Genomic DNA, 12,714 nt, shown 5'->3' on the forward strand with positions numbered 1-12,714 from the left:
AATAATCTCCATAAATGCAAGGCTTCATGGGGTGTGTAATTGATAGAAAATATAAGTATTTTTTGGGGGTGAACTACTCCTTTAAGCCAAAAAGTTTATACAGTTTAGGCATTTAGCAGACGCTCTTAATCCAGAGCGATTTACAGTAAGCTGTTTCTACAGGTTCGAGGGGGAAAAAAGCGAAGCATGTAATTTGAGATAAGATCAACTTTGATGCTTTGAGACACAGCGATAAGCCAATCAGAAGCATGCTGTGCTCAAAACTAGGCACAAACTTTTTGTTGCATCCTGAGACAATAATTTGATGACCGGCGGATTCTCCTGACCGATGACCCGGTCATAATTATTGGCTTAGGAATGCGACAAAAGCAAAAAGAATCTCCATAAATTCAAGGCTTCATGGGGTGTGTAATTAAATATTAAGTATTTTTTTTGGGTGAACTACTCCTTTAAGCCAAAAAGTTAAGGATCTCTTTTTCTGTTGAAACATCAAAAGACTGTACTGTATATGTCCTTCATGTTTCATCTCGGAGAACAGCTTTATCAAAAATGTACGGATGTGAGACCGCCTATATGTGATGTAACAGTTAAAAGGGGAATTTCACTTTAAAAAACACCTCTGGGCAATTTTTTGTGTCTACTCTGGCTTTTTCTTTATCTTCACAAAGGCCCCAGTCCCCAGACAGTTTGCTTGATTCAATATTTAGATATTCGATGTGAATTAGATCAGACACGAACCCTACTGTATATAAACTCATTCAACTTGTCTTCAATCTCCATTTTAAAGGGATAGTTCACCCCCAAAATGGCTTTTTTTCTATCAATTACACACCTCATGAAGCATTGAATTCATGGAGATTTTTTTGTTTTAGTCGAATTCCTGAGTCAATAATTTGATTACCGGGTGTATTTCCGGTAGGAGACTCAAAGAGACTCCTTTGTGTCTCCTACCGGATACATTAGCATCTTTCCGCCGGTAATCAAATTATTGGTTTAGGAATGCGACAAAAACAAAAAAATCTCCATGAATTCAAAGCTTCATGGGGTGTGTAATTGATAGAAAATAAGTAATTTTTAGGGTGATCTACTCCTTTAAACCCTGGTAGAAACACTTAAAACACGTTCCTGCTTCTGTTGCTGACTGTTATTGTCCTTCTAATGCGTGAGGATTTTTTCTATTACTTTTTGTCACCTAATAAAACATGACACTTGGAGCCGAGCTATGCATACCCAATATTCAAACTACTTCCTAATGTAATTAGTATATTGAATATTGAATATATAATTAAATACTTTCAATTAATCTAAGCAATTAAAGCAGAAAGGCTATAAAATGGTACAATAAGGTAATAAAGTAGATGTATTGCTAAGGTAGGCTATTTAATTCCACACAGAAATGTTACATGTTTATGCAGCAGTCAAAGGAAAGTGGCAAAGCAAATTAAACTGTCAATCTTTTCAATGACACCAGAAGTTACTTTGTTCAAACACATATTTGATTACTTTAATGTTGTTTGATTGATATATTATTTGATTAAGTATTCCACCCCTACTTACAGTAATTAAAGAGGAAGTTGTATGGTTCTAAAACCATTTAGGACAGTTTGACAGGGTTGGAACCCTTCAAGTTGAAAAAGGGTGATGGAAGCTCAGGTGCAGTACTGTCAAAACGTAAGTTTATAGAAAATACAACAACTTGACAGAGGAATCCAAAACTTTACACGCCCAGAAGATCTAACAAAAATCCAAAAACATAAAACAAAACAAACCAAAGTTTTCCATAAGTCCTACAACTACAGAGTAGGCTACCGTCAAAATTAGTTGTACCTGTGTTGCTCTGTCAAGGACACCAACTTAATGAAAAACAGGGTCAAACAAATCAAGGCAATGGCACTGAAACCATATTCAGGTGTGGTGGTTAACAAGTCGAGGGTGTATTAGTGGTAACGAGGAGGCGGAGAAAACAAAACACACAGGCAAGGCCAAAAATGTCCAGAATGGCCACCAGAGAGCTCCCACAAACCCAAAACGTGACACAGTTGTTGTTGTTCTCAAACTGGGGTCCTTGAGGGGATTCCAGGGAGGAACCAAATGGACCCTGATAAGTCTGTAACTCTGAGAGCGTACAAATGGAACCAAATGCCCCCTTACGGGTCCATTTGGTTCCATTTGTATGCTCTCAGAGTTACGGGGGTCCCCATGGCCAAATGCATACCAAATTGGGTGGTCCTTGAAATTGAAATGTTTGAAAAGTTGAGAATCGCTATGGTTCAGACACGACACGTCAATCAGCATCTCCTCGCTCATCTCACTCCATCTCCCTTCATTTTAATTCGCTAACAACATACTCACTCCACCTCCCCATAGACCATATTCACACGGCGGCCATATTGCCATTAAGTCAATGAAACGCCACCCCAGTTTTCACAGCAACGCAATGTTAAATTCCAAAATGGCCGCCATGTGAATATGGACTATGGCCTCCTCCTGTGCCATCTAAGTTAGGGCAGGTACACACTGTAGGACTTTTAAAGTGGTCGGGGAGTCATCTGATCATTAAGCATTTCACACTACACAAGTCTTTCTTGAAATCATAGCCATATATCGTTGTGGTTTAAACTTTTCACTACATGATTGATCGCCGACAAGGGATCACACACTGCAAGAGTTCACTAGGATGCAATCCAGATGTCTCACGAAAACGTGCAAGGCTCCTGTGATATATGCACGAGACCGAGATTTAATTGTCATTAAATAATTATCTATTTCTCTGCATGTCTATCTCTCTCTCTCTCTGGAATACAGCCCCATTTGGAGCCTCTCCCGCCGCTATATAGCTCCGAGATGAGGATCCACAGCGTCGGCTGCCGACGAAAATTGGCCACTATGCATGATTAGTACCTTTTTTTGCACATCGTATTCAAAAAGTAAAGGTCAGCCCAAGCCCACCTGCTCTCAGATGTTTTACGGGTTGAAACAATTGTTTAAATTGCTTTTTTAGTCAGCCTGAGCCATGTTTTCCCAATGCAATCTTACAGGAGCAGTACAACACATGCGGACGGGGGTTGACTGGCCACAGGCTGACTAAAAAATTGATTTCAACCCATCGGGTTTGAAAATGTAAAACATCTGAGAGCAGGTGCAGGGCTGACCTTTACTTTTTGGATACGATGTGCGGATAGGTAAGAATCATGCATAGAGGCAAATTTTCGCCGGTGTCATCACCTGCCGGCAGTCGTTACTGTGGAACCTCATCTCGGAGCTAAATCGGAGGGAAAGGTTCCAATTAGAGCTAGGGAATACACAGGACCTAATTAATGGAAACAAACCCTGAGGGTTATCCTTTTTAGCATTCTTTTGTATAAAAGGTGCCTTTTTTTTGCAAACTATCCATCTATCTGTCTGTTAAAACACACACACACACACACACACACACACACACACACACACACACACACACACACACACACACACACACACACACACACACACACACACACACACACACACACACACACACAGCTCGCTTTCTCTCTCTCTCTCTCTCTCTCTCTCTCTCTCTCTCTCTCTCTCTCTCTCTCTCTCTCTCTCTCTCTCTCTCTCTCTCTCTCAGAGCCAAACATCAAACCTGCAATATATCTAGAAACGCTCAGGAACGCAACACCGAGCACTATCATCGCAGCCCGATCCTCTCACAGAGCCTTTCACACACAGCGAGCAAAACCTCGGCGATCAGAGCCCGATCTGCGTCAGATCGGGGGTTTTGTCGGCGAGCGCCAAAAAAGGTCCCAGACAGCATAATCGGAGCAAATATTCTGCAGTGTGTACTAGCCCTTAAATGTATGATTCAACAATAGGATTATACAATAGGATTGTATAATGTTATATCTGTGTATCTTAATGTATGCCCTTGAAGGGTTCAATGTTTCAATGTATGATTCTGTGGATTGTACAGTATGATGTTATATCTGTGTATCTTAACCCATTAAGACCTGGGGGGTTGATGGGGGTCCGCGGCCAAATACATATAATTTTGGGGGTCCTTGACATGAAAAAGATTGAGCACCACTGATATAGAAACATACGTTTTTCAGAAAACTGTTGGGATTTAGGAGACGTGTAGAATCGGCTTCAGGCCTCAATGGGTTAACTTATGCCCTTGAAGGGTTCAATGTAATGTTCATGCAATAGCTCTGTATCTGGTCTGCTTCTGGGGGGTTTGTGATTCTCAGATTGTGTGGCATGGCATGCACAGATAATCGGTATAGCATCACAGGAGCAGAGCCACAGCGCCAAACGGAACACAACAGCATTGCAATAAATGGTTAATCCTGATGAAAGTCTCTGACCACTGAACTGAACTGGTTTAGGAGTCCAGCCTATAGTCCACATATTGTGGCCCAGTGGAGCCAAACATAAGCTGATGGCCAGAGAAGCAGTGCCAGACGCATTGTTATTCTCAAGGCATACAGACCTGGCTTTATATTCAATCTCTCACATGTTTGACTGGTGACACATGTACATAAATTATACACACAGGAAAACACAAAGACACAAATGTGTTTACTTGTGACACACATTAATGACATTATACATAAATTACACACACAGATAAGCAGAAACACAAAGAGACACACACATGTTTGATGCTTTATGCACATACTGCACACACACACACACACACACACACACACACACACACACACACACACACACACACACACACACACACACACACACACACACACACACACACACACACACACACACACACACTCTTTGTGGTCCGTGTGGTCAAGGGAGTTGACCTTCAACAAAGCTCAAGTCAAGCGTTGATGCGTGAGTCACACACCTGAACACATGAGCACACAGCTGCAGCACTCGCACAAAAGCTTCCATACAGCATTGTATATAGCCTTGCCACTTGCCTTTGCTATAAACATACTCTACTTGCCTTTGCTTTAAATATATTATGTAAGTCAACCATTTTCATTTGATGGACCCCCATTTGATGCGATGGGTTTGTTAGGCGACGCATTATTTGAGAGTAAACAAGAGCGAACGGCGCTAATGGGTGGCATTAAGGCTCTGAATTAGTCCTGGGTGGGATTTGGGCGTTACATTAACCCATTAAGAACAGTTTTCTGAAAACTTTTGTTTCTATGTCAGTGGTTCTCAAATGTTTTCATGTCAAGGAGCCCCAAAATTATATGTATTTGGCCGCCAACCACATCTCAAAATATCTTGTTCCAGAGACCCCTATCAGAAGCAAAGATTTGAGTTTAAAAATACATATATTCAAAGATTTGCACAACTTTTCATGATTTTTCAAAAATAGCAGATCTACAAGCTTGTAGATCTGCTATTTTTGAATAGCCAAAGTAATTAATAATGGTTATAAAGTGGTTAAAATCTGAAATGACACAGATTTCCTTTAAGAGGAGGTGCGCTTCTTCAGCTAGGGCCAGGCGCACTTATGTAGAGCTACTGTAGTGTCCGAAATGTGTTTTCTTATTTCGCCTATGAGTTCACTATAATAGCCTCCTAAATAGAACTCCCTATACAGAGAGCAGGGAGTAGCGAACGAGTGAGTGATTTCGGGACGCAGCCCAGGGTGTTTCTTCCCACACTCTATATATTATCTTCTCACAACTGAACGTGGGATTTATAGGTTCATGATCAGCAAAGTTTCCCTTTTAAGTCCAACAGACCGGCAAAGATTTTTTTGGCAGGGAGGAAGAACAATCTGCTTACATCTAGGCCTGTCACAATTATTACATAATTGCAATTATTTGAGATAGTCGCAATTATTTTCATAATCGTCCTAATTGTCATAATTGTGTCCATATTGAAAAATGGTCACACATTTTCAAACGTTTTCGAAAAGTGCCGATGCGCTGCGTTGTGTGCTTGTAGATTGGCTATTTCCACTATTTTCTATTCATCAAAAAATGACAGAAATGACTGACCCATTATGTCAATATGTTTACAAAGCCTTTAATTTAATTTAATTTGAATACAACTGATGCTGCTGAGTTCATGATCATGATCATTTGTCACAGTCCAACGCACCTGCATCCGAACAAAGTGCATGTGCGAATATTTTCTCATTTACAAAGCCTAAAAGGCAAGCAGAAATGTCACGTTCCAATGTTCAATGTCAAACACACAATTGAATCGTTGATCACGATTATTTGTATGACAATTAATCACCAACTTACATTTTTGTAACCGTGACAGCCCTTCTTACATTTGCCTTATACAACCACTGAGAGTTAAATGCATGCCAAGTGAGTAGGAACCGACTTGGCCCAGGATTACCTGAGCCCAAAATGCTGGTGGTAATCTCCCCGCTGTGTGTCTGTCCACTAGTCTCCACCAATAAACACTCTCTAATAATATCAGCAGAACACACCCCATGGCGGGACAGTCACGGCATGCTGTACCTTTAATCACTTAAACCCTCTGGTCTTAGAGATATGGACTTGAGTTACGTACTCTGACCGATTTTTTTCAGTCTACACCAAATCTCTTCGCCCCAAAAATAGCCGATCTGCAGGCTCAATGCGCGTCGCAACAACGCACCATGTGTTTAACTGGTAGATCTGCTATTTTTGGCGAATGCTCCCCCCAGAATAATATCGTCATGCTGGGGTTCAAGTGGTTAATAAAAAGAAAGACCCTGGTTCGACTTAAGCACACACACGCACACACGCACCCGCACGCACACGCACGCGCACGCACGCACGCACGCACACACACACACACACACACACACACACACACACACACACACACACACACACACACACACACACACACACACACACACACACACACACACACACAAACACACACACACTTCCCCTTACTCCCACCATGCATGCTACTTCCCTCCAGCTAAATCTTTGTTGGTTATCTCAGGGTTCAGCCGGAACTCACCCATTTCCTTCCATTAATCCCTGAGCGTGTACGAGTGTGTGCATCTCTGTGCACTCACGTGCATATGTGTGCATGTATGTACATGCAAGTGTATGCACATACATACACATATTGTAGTAATGCAGAGTATGTTAATACAATATAACTTATACAATTGGGGTGGTTGTATGTTGTCTCCCTGCTCTTCTATTGAGACATTTAGATTGTGTCAAAGGTCATGTCTCACCTAGACACAGGATCTGACACAAATTTTGACCTGATGTTCAAGATTCAATTTATCCCCTGAGCAAGCAGGTAGGCTCTATTAGCTCAATGGTAAAAGTGTCAGCACTTGAGCAGGAAACCGGGTTCAAATCTGGGGTAGAAGAGGGAAGTTACATAGTGTTCACCACTTTAAACCGCTCTCAAAACCCACCTCTTCAATATTGCTTTCCCCAGCAAACTGCACCCTGTTCCACAGTTTTTTATTGATTTTACTCTCATAGCCCAGTCAGTGCACACCAATGATTCGCAACATGACTAGTTGCAACTGCAACCACTTGCAACTACTTGTAACCACTTGCAACCACTTATCAACATTATCCAAAAATTGCATTGACCTGCAACCGGGTACTTAGAAAAGCGCTATATAAATCAGAGAAATAATAATTATTATTATTGTAGTAGTAGTAGTAGTAGTAGTAGTAGTAGTAGTAGTAGTAGTAGTAGTAGTAGTAGTAGTATTAATGTTGCAACTGGCAAAGCTGGGGATGGTTTTATTATGTGGTGGGTTTCTACTGGGTACTGCTGCGGCCAGACGAGTCAAAACACATTGAAGCTAGCAGGATATAGGAAGATAGCAGGATACAGAGGGAGAGAACGCAGTCCAAAAAGGTAACATCCTAACAGGCCCTCTCATCTTGTATATCGCTTTGTTTATACCGCTTGCCTATTCCCCCAGTATTCCCATGTGATAGGATACACACTTCATTAGACAGAATACACTTCATTAGTTTGACGTCCCATGTCCAGCTGAGGACAGAAGAAAAGAGGCTATATCGGTGATGTCGGCCCCATTAGTACGGTTTCGGCCCTCAATCGCATCTCTGGCTTGTGCACAAACCCCATTAGCAGATCACACAAACAATTCAGATCTACCATATACTTAGTATGATGCACATCCCTGAATTAATGGTGCTCTAGGTTTGTTCTGGCCGCCTCTACCAGTGTTTTGGCCACCTCTACCGGTGCTCCTGTCGCTCAGGTGACACGAGACGAGAAACAAGAGGTGAGGTATTAACCTACCGAGGGCCAGCAGTGTGGGACGGGGCGAGGCAACCGGTTTGCAGATTATCAGGTCACAAGACCGTGGGGGGAATAACAGGAACCTTTTCATGTATAATAGTGCAAGTGGTTCTGAAAGTGGGGTCCGGGGACTCCCAAGGGTCCTCGAGTGGGTTCCAGGGGGTCCCCCGACAAAACTTGTCAATTTAGCATCAAAATCTGTTTAACCACTTGAACCCTACATCTGCTATTTTCTGAAAACCTTGAAAAGAATTTGAACGATTTGATTATTTTTTTAAATAACTTAAATAACATCATAAACTTTGTGTGGGGGTCCCTGGCACAAAATATTTTCAGATGGGGGTCCGTGGTCAAATACATGTTAATTTGGAGATCCTTGACATGAACAAGTTAAGAGAACCACTGTTAATAGAGAACTGAAAAATGCTGCCGGGTAGCTTAACCAATAATAATACATCATTATGTATAAGTTATGTGTTAATCTAAATCTGTAAAGTAACCAGTAACTAAAGCTGTCAAATAACTGCAGTGGCGTAATAGGTATTATATTTGCGCGCGCACGCCTGTGTGTGTGTGTCTGTGTGTGTGTGTGCGCGCACGCCTGTGTGTGTGTGTGTGTTTGCGTGCGCGTGCGTGTGTGCACTGTGATAATCCATACAAATCCTGAGTGTTAATTTACTATAAATCTGAGAGGGTACAAATGAAAACAAATGGAACAGTGTTTTGCCAGATTTAGCGAGAGAAACAAGCCCAAAAGAAGCCACATGAGCGAAGAAATTAGTACTTTTACCACCACTGGCTGCAGCAGAAAGCAGAAACAGGCAGCTCTGCTCTGCTCTGCTCTGCTCCGCTCCGCGCTGAAGCCCCCAGACTGATGGAGTGATTATGTAAGTGAGTGAAAGGGGGTCCGAAGCGAGGCGATGGGGGAGGCGGGCGGGGGGTCTCCCAGATGGAGAGATAAGAAGGGTGGAGGAGGGAGGGGGGAGGGTGCCGGGTCGTCCCTCATTCATATGCTGACTTGAAAGCGGGACGCGCGCACGCGGAATGCCAACATGCGCTTGAGCGTGTGTATCGGCATGCCTCCTTGTCTGTGTGTGTGTGTGTGTGTGTGTGTGTGTGTGTGCGCGCATGCGTGTGTGTGTCTGTGGCACGAAAAGAGCGCCATACTGTGTGTGTGTGTGTGTGTGTGTGTGTGTGTGTGTGTGTGTGTGTGTGTGTGTGTGTGTGTGTGTGTGTGTGCGCACACACACACACACACGCACGCACGCACGCACGCACGCACGCACGCGCGCGTGCGTGCGTGCGTGTGTGTGTGTGACCTCCAAGGGCACTTCGGCATGATGTAATGTAAACACAAAGTTCCCTTTGACGCTGTCACCACTGATGTGGTAAATCACACCCAAGGTCTCTCTCCCTGCCTCGTTCTCTTTCTCTCTCTCTCTCTCTCTCTCTCTCTCTCTTCTCTCACTCTGACTTTCAATCGCTTTTCCTCATCTCTCATGCTCACCACACTGGCCGGCTGCCTCATACTCTCGCTTTCTCTCCTTTATCTCTCTCTCTCTCCCCTACTCTCTCTCTCTAATCTCTCTCTCTCACTCCGGATGGAATGAAGACATGCTCTCTCTCCGTAACGTTTCTCGTCTCCCTTCGCTCGTTCACCATTCTTTTCCTAATTAACACGCCCTCCGACCCCCCCCCTCCCTCCCTCACAATAATGAATTCCCTCCCTCACCCCTTTGCGCTCTCTCCATTTTCTAAAGCTCTCAATTACTTCCCTCTCTGTCTGTCTGTCTGTCTGTCTGTCTGTCTCTCTCTCTCTCTCTCTCTCTCTCTCTCTCTCTCTCTCTCTCTCTCTCTCTCTCTCTCTCTCTCTCTCTCTCTCTCTCTCTCTCTCTCTCTCTCTCTCTCTCTCTCTCTCTTTCTCATATAGTGTGTCCTCCATCAGTTTGATGGCGTGGTTTAATGCCACTGTCACACAGAGAAGGATGTCTGGGCTCAGCATGGCTCAGCAGGGCCCACTTCTCTGTTATAAATCTGACATGAAGACCTTGGTGTGTGTGTGTGTGTGTGTGTGTGTGTGTGTGTGTGTGTGCGTGCGTGCGTGCGTGCGTGCGTGCGTGCGTGCGTGCGTGCGTGCGTGCGCGCGCGCGCGTGCGTGCGTGCGTCTGTATAGGTGGTAAACGAGTGGCCGCACACGAGATGTATTTCTCCATTGTCTGACTCAGAGAAAATACAGTCAGGTGAATGTTGGAACACGTTAAGGATAAGGATAATTCCTTTTAACAGGTCGTTCATGAAAGTCCTTGCGGTCTTGTTTCCAATGAGAACCTGTGAGCAATTAGGGGTTAAGAGTCTTGCTCAGGGACAAATTTCATTTCATCGACACATATGCTGACATGGCCTGGAATCGAACCTGGGGCAACCAGGGCCTCTGGCTCCCTAGGCGGGCTCACTAACCATTCAGCTATGGCCGCCCCCGATGTGCGGTGTCATGATGGCACAACGGCAGTGGTTCTCAACCCTTTCTGGATCAGAGTCCACTTGAAAAGCGTTCACAGCCCACACATCGGACCAGAAGACTGCATGTTTATTTGTGTTCTTCTATCTCGGATCAATGGAACAAACATTAACGGAGTAATTCAAAAAACGACTCATTTTCTATCAATTACACACCCCATGAAGCATTGAATTCATGGAGATGTTTTGTTTTTGTCGCATTCCTAAGCCAATAATTAGATTTCCGGCGGAAAGATGCTAATGTATCTGGTAGGAGACTCAAAGGACTCTCTTTGAGTCTCCTACCGGAAATACACCCGGTCATCAATTATTGTCTCAGGAATGCAACAAAAACTAAAAGATCTCCATGAATTCAAGGCTTTGATGGGGTGCGTGATTGATAGAAAATAAGTAATTTTTTGGGTAAACTACTCCTTTAAGTTCCTATTCATCAGTATCGCATAATGAAAAACTTGTTTTCAAAGTTGTAAAGAGCAAACTTTGTATTTTTTGTATTTACATATTGTCATTGAAATCGTAGTGTTTGGCCAATTATTTGGGGGACCACTTGCAATACCGCCACGGCCCACCACCAGTGGGGGGGGGGGGGCACCGGCCCACAGGTTGAGAGCCACTAGCATACAAGGAGAGACCAAGGGGGGCGGATGGGTGGGTGGGTTGGGGCGGACGTACGTGCGCAGAGATGAGAACCAAGATGAAAGGAAGGGATGAGACCAAAGGCAGAGAACCAGAGAGAGAGGATGGGGAGAGTGATTAGGGGATGACATTCATCAAAAGAGATGTGAAGAGGTTTAGGACGAGAGCGAGAGAGAGAGAGAGAGAGAGAAAAGACCTAAAAAAGGCAACGTACAACGAACGGACATGACTCAATTACTGAAGCACTCATATATGCACACGCACACTCACACTCACACGCAGACGCGCGCACACACACGCACACACATCAGGTAATCCCATATCACTGTACCAAAGCCAAAACTAACTCCGAGGTGCAATTATTTTTTGTCTGTCCTTGGGTTTTTGGATTCCTGCCAGTTCCATTTTGTATTTCTTTGTACCTTTGCCTGCCGTATACCATTCCGTATAAGCCTTCACCTTCTGTTGCTTTGACCACTTAAAAATGCTCTATACTTGAATACTGGAAACTGAACTGGAACTGAGTTGGCTCTCCGAGATGGCTCTCCGCTTTTTTCCGTCTACACCGAATATCTTCCACAAAAATAGCCGATCTACAAGCTCACTAGCTACGGGTTGAGAGCTTGTAGATCGGATATTTTTGGTCAATGTTCCCCCCAAAATATGGATGCTGGGATTCAAGTGGTTAACCACTTTCAACCTTGTATTTTGGGTCATTATAGGCAAAGATTTCCCCCCCAAAAAATCACAATCACTACAAGCTCAGAAATGAGCCACGATGCGTTGTGAGCTTAGATTGACTATTTTCCCTATTCATCATACGACGAAGTACAGTGTCTCAGTTCCAAATTGTCATCACTTCCAGTTTTCACTTGTTTATCCTTCATTCTGTATAAGTGCTCCTGACTGGATGAAAAGTGGTATCATGACCTGAAAATGTACAATCTACTGTATTATAAGGGCGGCAGTGGCTTAGGAGGTAGAGCGGCAGTCTTGGAATTCGAAGGTTCCAGGTTTGATTTCTCGGCTCGTCCTGGCTATATATGTCGAAGTGTCCTTGAGAAAGACGCTGAACCCCTAACTGCTCCCGGCGATAAGCACGTTGGTGGCTTGCATGGTTTCCTCCGCCATCGGTGTGTGTGTGAATATGAAGTACATTGTATAGTGCTTTTGGAGAAAAGCACTATATATAAATGGAGTTCACTTTATCCATTTAGATTTACCAATGTATTTTCTGTTTACAAAAGAGCTGGAGAGACGGGGAGACCGGTTCTACAGAACAAACACTCTATAGGAAGGATTGCTATCAGAATATAGAGCACCTTAAAGTGATTC

The sequence above is a fragment of the Gymnoscopelus microlampas genome (genome assembly GCF_963454915.1).
Source record: "Gymnoscopelus microlampas genome assembly, chromosome: 14".
In the NCBI taxonomy this organism is placed as follows: domain Eukaryota; kingdom Metazoa; phylum Chordata; class Actinopteri; order Myctophiformes; family Myctophidae; genus Gymnoscopelus; species Gymnoscopelus microlampas.